Here is a 12,212-nt window from a genome sequence, read left to right on the forward strand (position 1 = left end):
ACAGCAAGAGAGGGAACACAAGCAGGGAGAGCAGGAAAGGAGAAGCCCGATGCCGGGCTCGATCCCAGGACCCTGGGATCATGACCTGAGGTGAAGGCAGACGTTTAACGAATGAGCCACCCAGGCGTCCCTTGTATATACCTTCTTACTCCATCTTCATAATCATTGAATAATACTACTTATTCCAATTTTACATATGAGGAAGCTGAGGATTAATTTAGGAATTTGCCTGGGGGGTATACAGCTGCTAAGTGGCAGAGCTGCGCTGAAATTCAAACTTAGATCTGTATTACTCCAGAATCACCTTTATTACTCAGCTATGGGACAGTTGGGCTAAGGGCAGAGTTGATATCTTAAGAGAGTTGAAGTCTCTAAGGAAGATGAACCTCATGTCTTAACAGGAGTGAGCTGAGGAAGTTCTCCAAATCAACATCAAGGTGTACCTCAAGCAATAATTTTAGGGCAATACTGATACTCTCATCAAATGCATGATAGAAGCACCAAAGTTCTGGACAGTATTCCCTCAGGAATTTTAGTCCAGAAAGGTTTTAAAGTGGGCATTCACAATTATACATATGTGATTCAATTGCTTTCATCTTTTTTCTTTCTCTGAATTATACTTTTAGCAAATATCTACTGAACTTTTACTATATGTCATGCATGATTCCTTCTAGGCAAAAAATTATATACATTCCTTTTGCTTCCCCATTACATTTAACCAGACTCTTTCTTCTTACTTTCAGTCTGTCATTATCAGTATTATTGATGGCCTACTGTTTTCATGGTACTAGACAATGGGAAAGGATTTCTTTCCTTTAAGTGTAATAATTTCCCCACCTTAGAAGGAGACTAATTCTTTTTTTTCTTTTTAATAAATTTTATTGGAACATTGGTTATCCATGTACTAAAAAATCAGAGATTATACCAAAATTTTTTAAATGTGAAGTGAATTATAGAACTTAAAGTGAGAACTAAAGATATGAATTTCCTAGAAGAAAATGAGTGAGCCTGGATTAGGCAAGGATTTCCTAAATGTGACACAAAAAGCATACATCAAAAGCTTTTAAAAATTGATTGACAAATAGGACAATAAAAATTAAGACTTTTGTTGTTTGAAATGCACTCAATTTATTAAAACAAAAAAGCACACTGTTCAAATTACTATCTATAAAACATATCAACAATAAAAGACATATATCCAGAATATAATTCATTCTTAAAGTGATATAATAAGAAGATAAAATACTGATTTTAAAAAAGGGGAAATGACTAGACACTTCAAAAATAGAAGATACTCATTCACATGGTAAAGAAGCACATGAAAAATTCTCATCATCATTCATTATTCATTGGGACAACACAAACTATCATTTCAAGTCCACTGGAATTGCTAGAATTACAAAAAGACTGGTAATACTAAGTATGGTGAAGATATGGAGCCACTGACAGTCAACAAAAACAAAAGACAACCAAAAGAATGGGAGAAGATATGTGCAAATGACATTTCAGTTAAAGGGCTACTATCCAAAATCTATAAAGAACTTAATCAAACTCAACACCCAAAGAGCAAATAATCCGATCAAGAAATGGGCAGAAGACACGAACAGACATTTTTCCAAAGAAGACATCCAAATGGTCAACAGACACATGGAAAAGTGCACAACATCACTCGGCATCAGGGAAATCCAAGACCTCAATGAGATACCACCTCACACCAGTCAGAATGGCTAAAATTTACAATTCAGGAAATGACAGATGTTGGCGAGGATGTGGAGAAAGGGGAACCCTCCCACACTGTTGGTGGGAATGCAAGCTGGTGTAGCCACTCTGGAAAACAGTATGGAGGTTCCCCCAAAAGTTGAAAATAGAGCTACCCTACGACCCAGCAATTGGACTACTGGGTATTTACTCCAAAGATACAAACACAGTGATCCGAAGGGGTACATGTGCCCCAATGTTTATAGCAGCAATGTCCACAATAGCCAAACTTTGGAAAGAGCCAAGATATCCATCGACAGATGAATGGATAAAGAAGATGTGGTATATATATACACAATGGAATATTATGCAGCCATCAAAAAACACAAAATCTTGCTATTTGCAACAATGTGGATGGAACTAGAGGATATTATGCTAAGCGAAATGTCAATCAGAGAAAGACAAGTATCATATGATCTCACTGATATGAGGAATTCTTAATCTCAGGCAACAAACTGAGGGTTGCTGGAGTGGTGGGGGGTGGGAGGGATTGGGTGGTTGGGTGATAGACATTGGGGAGGGTATGTGCTATGGTGAGTGCTGTAAATTGTGCAAGACTGATGAATCATAGACCAGTACCTCTGAAAGAAATAATACATTATATGTTTAAAAAAAAAAAAGATAGTAGGAAGGGAAAAATGAGGGAGGGGGGAATTGGAAGGGGAGATAAACCATGAGAGACTATGGACTCTGAGAAACAAACTGAGGGTTCTAGAGGGGAGGGGGGTGGGGGGATGGATTAGCCCGGTGATGGGTGTTAAGGAGGGCACATATTGAATGGAGCACTGGGTGTTATTCGCAAACAATGAATCATGGAACACTACATCAAAAACTAACGATATAATGTATGGTGACTAACATAACATAATAAAATAAAATTAAAAAAAGAGTAAACAAAAGATATGGAGCCACTGAAAATTTTATATATCACTGGTGGGCATATAGTAAGAGACTGCTCCTTTGGAAAGCCATTGATCTGTTTCTTATAAAGTTAAGTACACAATTATCATATAACCTACAAGTGAAGGAGACTAAATCAATGGATTAGAGGCCACATAGGTTATTGTCCAGTTACTGTCTAAATTTAGTTTAGAGGTAAAAGACCTAACATTTTATATTACTTTTCAATTTTCTTTGGAGGGTGGGATAAGGGAAAGGGATTGTTAAATAAAGAACATTTATTGAATACTATATTTTCAATATAAATGACAGTCTTGATTTAAAAAAAATAGCACTTCAAACATTTTGGAGCATCCATTAAAAATTCAGTGGTTTAAATATTGGATATTTAAAGCATTGAGCTGTATAAAACCCAGAGTAATGAAGAATAAACATTTATGTCATCCTCCCTCATTCAGTCTCTTAAATCTTTTTCCCCCCTTAATATATATCACTATCTGACATTATTCTAATTATTGACTCATTTGCTTGTTTTCAGCTATCTTCTCCAACTAGGTAACCTCCCTGTCTTGTTTCACTGCCATATTTACAGTGCAGAGTAGTGCCTGGCACATAATTTGGTCCTCAACAAATATTCGTTGTATTCATTTGTCTAACCTAAGGAGAGAGGATGACTTCCTAAAGAATCACAAAGGAAACCACAATGCAAACAAACAATAAACAAAAACCCGACAACAGTCAACATACTTGACTATAAGAAAATGGAAATTTTTTTTTTAGATTTTTATTTATTTATTTGAGAGAGAGAATGAGATAGAGAGAGAGAGCATGAGGGGGGGAGGGTCAGAGGGAGAAGCAGACTCCCTGCTGAGCAGGGAGCCTGATGTGGGACTCGATCCTGGGACTCCAGGATCATGACCTGAGCCAAAGGCAGTCGCCCAACCAACTGAGCCACCCAGGCGCCCTGGAAATTTTTTTTAATTAAAGATTTTATTTATTTATTTGAGAGAGAGAGACAGAGATAGAGCATGAACGGGGAGGAGAGGGAGAAGCACACTCCCCGCTGAGCTGGGAGACCAACGTGGGGCCCTGGGATCATGACCTGAGCCAAAGGCAGCCACTTAACCGACTGAGCCACCCAGGTGCCCCAGAAAATGGAAAATTTTTATGAACATAATTTTTTAGAGCAAATAGTATGTTGGAAAAATACAGATCAGAAGTAAGACAGAAAAAATATATTGCTATCTTTATTAAAGATATTGTTACTACAAACTGCTAGAAGATACTATGATCCCAGTAGGTAGCAGGCAAAGAATGAAAACAGCATTTTCCCTACCTATTCCATGGACACACATTGATAAATTAAAAGAAAAATGAAAAATAAAAATTAGTGAGAAAGCACATGGAATTATTAATCTCTTTAATAATCATGGAAATTCAAAATTAAAGCAAAAAATGTTTTAAAAACATTAAAGATATGAATTATTTTATTTTAATTAAGTAATTTTTAAATTTTTATTTATTTGTTTTTAATTTTTTAAAAATTTTATTATGTTATGTTAATCACCATACATTACCTCATTAGTTTTTGATGTAGTGTTCCATGACTCATTGTTTGCATATAACACCCAGTGCTCCATTCAATACGTGCCCTCTTTAATATCCATCACCAGGCTAACCCATCCCCCCACCCTATTTATTTATTTTAAATATTTCATTTATTTATTTGACAGAGAGAGAGTACAACCAGGGGGAGCGGCAGGTAGAGAGAGAGGGAGAAGCAGTCTCCCCACGTAGCAGGGAGCCCAGTGTGTGGCTCAATCCCAGTACCCTGAGATTATGACCTGAGCCAAAGGCGGACACTTAACCTACTGATCCACCCAGGCGCCCCTTTAAATTTTAAGTAGGCTCTACACGCAATGTGGGGTTCAAACTCACAACCCCAAGATCAAGAGTTGCATGCTGTACCATCTGAGCCAGCCAGGTGCCCCAAAGATGTAAACCATTATAAAATGATAATGTTTGGGGGGCCTGGGTAGCTCAGCTGATTAAGTGTCTGCCTTTGGCTCAGGTCATGACCCTGGGGTTCTGGACTGAATCCCGAGGCAGGCTCCCTCTCCCTTGTCCCACTTGTGCTCTCTCTCGCTCACTCTCTCAAATAAATAAAATCTTAAAAAAAAATGATAATGTTCATTGTTGCAGAACCTGACATTGTGTACGTTTTTCAGAGCGGTGTAAATTTTTGGGAACTTCCTGGAAAGTGACTTGCCAATATGAATCTATGAATCAGGAATCTAAAAATATGCAGTCCAGTTAACTCAATAGTTCCATTTCTGTGAATCTCTCCTAAGATAATTGCTTAAATAGTATATATTTAATTATTATTTATTTGCATGAAGAAATTTATTAGTTATAAAGACTTTTGTAGTAACATGGAAAAATGCTCATAAAATAAATTTAAGGAACAACTTATAAAATTACAGGCACACCATGATTATACTTAAATTAAAAATATGCCTAGTGAAAAAGAACTGGAAGAAAATATATAATATGGTAAACATTTAGATTAGGGTTACAAAATTACAGTGATTTTTATCTCTCTTCTCTAGTTTCCAAGTCTTTGTAATTGAATTTCATGATCTGTACAATGGTATTTTAGTTTTGTTCAGTACAACTTTTTAAGGCAAACTTTATTGTTTGAATCTATTTCCCCATTGTAATCTAATCTTTTCCAGAGAAATAGACTGGTGAGCAAATACTTTTTTGTTGAAGATTTATGTGGGAAACCCATGTGTATGATTGCTGGTTGGATGGGGTTGTTCTTTGAGAATTTCCCCGGTAAGAGGTTTCTGCTTCATTGTATTTGGTTTAGTTCAATTTAGGTGAATATTTGTAGCAGGCTTGCAGGTTTTATGCTACATGTTATGTATTAGAAGGAAATAGTGTAGTCCTCCTTTTATACTGTTCTCTCTCTCATTATGTTCCTTATAGGGTGACTCTCCAATTTTTTTTCTATTCTCAAACGTAAAATTGAATTCCTTATTCAATTTAGTTGGTGGTGTTCTTAGTCAACTAATTTGGAAAATTTTGGTCAGGTAAGGCTCTTCCTTCTACCTCAACGCCCACATCTGAATCAGTTACCATGCAGTCTGTTCTACCTCTTCAGGCTTTGACACTTTCATGTTTATCCCTTCCTAGTCCACTGCTTTAAATATTGATCTTATCACTTGTAGCTTGCAGCTCTACAATGCTATGGACATTAATTTTGTCCTCTGATCCATCGTCCACCTTATTTTTACATTAGTGGTTCTCAACAGGGGTGGTGTTTGTCCCCCAGGGACATTTGGCAATGTCTGAGGACATTTTTGGTTGTCATAACTGTGCCAGGAGGTGAGTGAGGGGCTGGGAGGCATGGAGGAGAAGCGAGGGGTATTGCTATTGGCATCTAGTGGTTAGAGGACAGAGATGCTGCTAAACATCCTGCAATACACAGGAAGCATCCCATAACAAAGAATTTTCTGGCCCCAAATGTCAATAGTACTGGGGTTGAGAATGTCTGCCCTAGGGTGATTCTTGTAAAATAAAAACCTGCTTAAATACCTCAAGAACACACAATGTCGGGGTGCCTGGGTGGCTCAGTCATTAAGTGTCTACCTTCGGCTCAGGTCATGATCTCAGGGTCCTGGGATCGAGCCCTGCACCGGGCTCCCCGCTCTGTGGGAAGCCTGCTTCTCCCTCTCCCACTCCCCCTGCTTGTGTTCCCTCTCTCGCTGTGTCTCTCTCTGTCAAATAAATAAATAAAATCTTAAAAAAAAAAAAAAGAACACACAATGTCTTTCAGGCAAGATTTGTGCGTAACTCTCATCTTATTCCCCAGCCACACCGCATATATGTATTACTGCCTGAATATGCCATGATCCCTGCCTGGGCTCCTGTGATTTATCTGCTGCTTGTAGTTTCTTCTTTTCTTCCTAATTTGTTCAGGCTAGGTTGGGTAATTCTCCTCTGTGACCAGTTTTAGCAGAGCATGAATCACACTGAACACTCACCTGTTATCCCACTCCAGTGTGAGCACCAGAGGTCATTAATTGGGTCTTTTTTCCCAGAATCTTCAGCACTTAATGCAATGCCCAATATAGGGAAATACACTCAACCAAGGCCCTTTCTCCTTATTCCATTTATATAGCAGTCAGATTCATTCTTGAGTACAATGGGGGTCATTGCTCCTGTCCTGAATTTCCTTGATCTTTATTCTTTGCCTTCCCTGAAATGTGGCTGTTTCATGGTTCTGTCTTCATTCATTCACTCCCAACTTGTTCTTTAAGGCCCAGCTCAATAAAATGATTTACCAAGCCCACCACGTGTGTCAGGCCTGCATTATCTTTGTTCACCTTCAGCATAATCCCCATAAGGAAGGTATTATCCCAATTTAACAGGTGAAGAACATGATGGAACAGCCCTGAGAAGCAGGTGAGGTAGCACATGCACACAAACACCCACAAGTGGAGGCAACTGGGCCACGACCCTTCCTGCTTGATTCTCCTATCTTCTCTGAATTCTTCTACATCCTTCCAGAAGGCACTTTGGAGATCTTTTAGGCTGTCCCTCAACTTTTATGAATAAGCCCCAAGTTGTTTAGGGTATCTCAGGTGGTGAATGGTGGGAGTCAGACCTAATATCCAGAACTCTAGAATCAAATACTCTCTTCACTCACTAGGTACCACACCGGCACTTCTTGCTCAATATGAGGTAAGTCGCAGTAACCCTCCAAGTTACCGTGAGCCCTCCAGCAGGATTTGCGAAATCAGGGCAGCTGGGGCAGCTTCAGTCCACAGTGACCTGAACAGCAGAAGCCTGACCATGTCCAGGAGCTACACAGCTCACCTCTTATTCTATCCCGACAAAGGGCAGAGGACTGTGATAAAGGCATCGTGGTGCACGTACATGTGGTGGAGGGCACCCCAAACTTAGGAGGGATCAACCTATAGCCAAAACCGGACAATTTTACTGTCTGCTCTGGCAGACCTCTCGTTCCTAGACTGGTGTTTCCAGAAGACGCGGTAAAGAAGCGAATAAAGGGTGGGGGGCATGAGCGAAGCCAGATAGGGACCGGGCGGGAAGACTGAAGGCGCTGCACTGCGGCAGAGCCCACGCCTCCATCGCGGCCTCCGCCCCCTCTTTCCTGGGCTGCCGTTCATGACGTCACGAGGAGGCAGAGCCGGCTTCGGCCTGGGAGGCGGAGCCAGCTGCGGGGCGGGGCGGGAGCGTCGAGGAGCGCAGGCCGCGGCGGCGGGGGAGTAGCTGGCAGCCGCAGACAGCGCGGGCCTGCGCCCCAGCCCTGGTCGCCTGTCCCGCGCCCCCTCCTCAGCCCCGGGCGCGCGCACGCCGGGGCCCTGCGGGGCTGGCTGCTGAGCGAGTAGGCAGCAGGACCTGCGCCGCGACCCGGAGCACCCCGTCGGCCCAGGCGCACACGGAAGTGGTGAGTGTCGCGGAGGGGAGGTGGAGAAGCCTGTGGCGGCCGCGGACGGCCGGGCGAGGGGCGCGGAGCCTAGCGCTGGCGGGCTCCGCGGCCACTGCTCTCTGTCCTCGCGAGCCGCTCACCCCCGGCCCCTCAGCGAGCGCGGCGCTGGACCGGGGACCCGGGCGGGCTGGGGGCGTGTGGGCGCGGGCGGGGAAGCGGGGGATTTCCAGCCAAGCAGAGCCGGCTGGTGGCTGGGAGGTTGGGGGACGGGGGCCCCACGCCGGGATAGGGGGGAGGGTTAAGGCTCGCCGCCCCCTCCCCCAGAGCACACACCAAGTTTTCATAAACAAGCCTGGATCGCGCTGACATCCTGTTTATACCACCCTGAGATACAGGCGCGGGCTTGAGGTCTGACGTCCCTCGCTCTTGCACCGAGAACTTGACCGCCAGCTCTCTGGCAGAACTGTCGTTGGAGGGGCGGGAGGAGGTTTTCTTTCGCCTCAGGACGGAGGCCGAGGGTCTTCGTCGCTTTCCTCCTTTGCCATCTCAGCGAAGGAAAGTTTCTGGGGTTTGGGGCATGTTTGGGGCTAGAAGGGGGGCGTCTGTGGACTCAGGAAACGCCCACTCCCCTTTTATGTTCTTTTGGGACCCTGGCCCTAGGCAGCCAGCGAGAAGGGTGAAAGACGCATCCTGGGCGAGAGGGCCCTGGAAGAGGAACAGTGAGAGAGAGCCACCGGGGGAAGTGTGAATCCTACTGTAATGGGACTGATTAGCTGAAACTGGGGCTGAGCTCTCTCTGGCCTTCTGTCTTACTCGTCAGACCCCATCCACGCATGGTCGCCAAGCATCAAAGGGAGACGTCGCTTTAGCAGGGCTAGTAAACACCCCTCTCAAGTCACATCCCAAGGTTCCAGGTATGTAGGCTCCTTGGATGTCTGTTTACCAAGGAACTTCTTTAGGGAGACTAGATAAAAGGTGTGATTATTGGCAGGTGTTTGCATTTTTAAAAAAACTGTATTCTCTGTGAATTCCTGTGTGTCCGTTGGGAAGAGGACCCTGCCACTTCTTTTAATACGTGGCTGTGAGCTTCTGCCCCTGGCTGAATACATGCTGTTAACTTTTTTTTTTCTTTTTACGAGTCATAGGGTTTTACTCTCACAGCAGGAGTTCACAGCTGCGTAAAATTGTCATTGCTTTCAGGGAGGAACGCCTTAAAAACCTTGTATAGTTAAGTGGTGAGTAGAATGCAGAAAGAACTAGATGTTATCGTGGAGTCTTTTGGCAAATTCAAATCATGGGCATATACACAGTGCAAACATTTTTTTAAGATGAGCATTTTATATTGATTAAATCTTTGTTCCTCCCTTTCCAAAACCCCATTTTGTGCTGTTTCTCGCTTTTGCTTTTGGTGGCTCTGATGTTTTCTAAGACCAGGGAGTCCTTCTCACTGAAGGATCAGTGTGTTCTTTTGTACTTTGTGGTGAAGGTTAATGGAGACCATGAGGGTACCAGTCATTTGGGGTCCAATATACTGTGTATTATGGAGAAAAATGGCTCCTGTTTATAGGTCCAGATCATATTTAAAGGGGTAAGTAATCATATTGAGCGATTGTGGATATTATGAATAGGAATAATCACCTCTTCTTAAGTCTACATATCATATTAACTAGGCACTTTCACTGTATCTTAATTTCTCCAAATAGCTGCAAAAATGTGTTTTTAAATCTGAGGATTTCAGTGTGACACATTCCACATTGATTCCTGATTCCACAATATACTAATTATAACCATTGGGAAATGATAGAAGGTAAATAAATTATACACATATAGATAAAATAATTCAAACATTTTCCAAAATATAACTTATATAATTACATTTCAATTTGCTATAATTTAAGCAGTCTTGTATCAGTTTGGTTAATGCTATACTTGCGATTATCTTTCTGCTCATTTGTTATTCATCCTTTACAGATTAAGGTAGTAAGGTGAATTAGGTTGCAGAATTTTTTCAATTCAGGCATTTATTAAAAAGCTGGTAAAAATAAGGAATTTTGAGGGTGGAGTTGCTTTTGCAGGAACAGAGACTCGGATTAAATGGCATGAAGAAACTTAAACTGTGTGCTTTTAAATCAGATTGTTAGGTCTGCCAGTTTAGATTCTGGGTTCAGAAACACTATTGGTTTCAACTGCAGACCACAAATTGTAGTAATCTTTCAGAGTTATCACTCAGTCTCTTCTGGATAGCTTTAGGTCATACATTATATTTGGACAGAAACCCAGCTGAAGCAAGTATTGAGGACGTGTAGGTTTATATTCACTTTCATAGTGGGAACACTAATGTATAACTGAGTTAATAAGGTTTATTAGCAAAGACCAAGATCTGTGTTTTCTAACTCCTCTGGTGTTTTTTTCCCTAAATACACACATATTTTATATATTTTTAGTATGTATTTCCTTATTGTGTTATAATGAGATAATATGCTTTAGAAAACTTAGCATCTGAAATGTGAATATTTGTACAAGGAAATTTTTCTTGTTCATTTCCACATTTTAAAAAATTGTTTGAAGTGAAGGGGAAATTGGTTAACTCAACGTCCCTGAGCGAGCAGCATCTGATGCTTTGTGATTTCTTGTGGCTCAGTGACATATGGAGCCTTGTCATAGAGTAGAGGTGCCATAAAGAACCTCTTGGATTCTTTTAGACCAGTATTTCTCAACTGAGTATGATTTTGTGTCCAAAGAGATATTTGCAGTTTCTGGAGACATTTTTGGTTGTTATAACTTAGGGGGTTGGTGGGGGGGAGGAGACAGGGTTACTGGCTTCCAGGGGGTAGAGGCCAAGGATGTTGCTAAACATCCTATAATGCATGGGGCAGCCCCATACAACAAAGAATAACCTGGCTCAAAAGTCAGTAGCACTGGGATTGAAAAATTCTGTTTCGGAATGCCAGGTGGGGAACAAGAAGATAAGGGCTTCTGTCATAGCAAATAGCTTCCCCTCAGTTCCCAATTTTCCTCCTCTGTAGCGTGGAAATCAAAGTATTCACCATTTCAGAAAGTTGTTGGGGAAAATCAGTTAAATAACACATGGTACCTGAAGTGCCCCACAAATTATAATTGTTATGAAAACATATTTTAAATAAATAAGTTGTTAGATATACCAGTAGTTGAGCAAAGAGGTTAAGGTTATTGAGTGAAAAGATTGGATGGTTTGGTATTATTGAATTCTTTGTTATTAATTTTTTTGGGTAAAGGACTTTTTTAATATAGTTTTCTTATTACAACATAAACTTTTCAGCTCTGCTGTGTCTTTGAACATAAGGATTATTTTCTCAGTCTAACAAGAGGGAACACTCACTGTAGAAAAATCAGAAAATTGAGGAAAGTAAAGGAGAAAAGTCATCCATGATTTGCTCCCTTTCCCGTTTAAAGACAATCAAGTCCTTTCCAATTTCTTTTCTATAAGAGTCCTTAAAATTGGAAGAATGGATGGACAAAGGGGGAGCAGCTGGTGACCAGAGAAGGTACTATCTCTTTCTATGCCTTTCATTTTCTCTCTCTTTTTTTTTTTTTTGGATAATTACCATGTACAGGTAAATTACATTATAGGAGACATTAGAGAAATTGGTTCATTGTTTTTATACTCTGTGGGCTAACCTCCAGGCCGTGTTCTCATTCAGCATGTTGTTTCCTCTCTGCGTCTTGCTCTCCTCTGTACTCGGCTAGGTGTGCCACTATGGCTTCCTGTCTCAAAAACCCGATGGTGACATGGAGTTTGAAACAGCTGCCATGTTGACGTGACCGGGTTTCAGGGGCAGGAAACTATCCCTGTGACTATTCTTCCCTCTGAAGTGCACCAGTTTTTTTGGCAACAAGAGCATGAAACGTTAAGTTCATTTCCATGATATATTTACTTCTAAGGTCTTATGATCTGTGATTCTTCGCAGCTGACAGCAGGCACACATTTTTCCTTGGTGCTCTGTGAATACATTGCCCAGTCCTGAGGCAAGGCCTGCTTTAGAAGAAAAAGGAACATTTCTTTAAGTCTAGCCAAAAGACAGAGCTGGTCTTCGTTGGGATATTTTTAATCTGT

At 41.5% G+C, this 12,212-nt stretch overlaps 1 protein-coding gene across 1 annotated transcript in view; it reads left to right on the forward strand.

Moving 5' to 3' along the window:
• Nucleotides 1–7,916: 7,916 nt before the first annotated feature.
• The window catches only part of JAK1 (Janus kinase 1), a 123,353-nt gene continuing 119,057 nt past the window's right edge, over nt 7,917–12,212 (forward strand). The window contains exon 1 of the mRNA XM_025871770.2: nt 7,917–8,137. The gene's annotated coding sequence lies outside the window, so the exon portion shown is untranslated. The remainder of the gene's footprint in view (nt 8,138–12,212) is intronic.

The sequence above is a fragment of the Callorhinus ursinus genome, unplaced genomic scaffold (assembly GCF_003265705.2).
Source record: "Callorhinus ursinus isolate GAN/ISIS: 27379988/994484 unplaced genomic scaffold, GSC_fseal_2.0 scaffold9, whole genome shotgun sequence".
Taxonomy (NCBI): domain Eukaryota; kingdom Metazoa; phylum Chordata; class Mammalia; order Carnivora; family Otariidae; genus Callorhinus; species Callorhinus ursinus.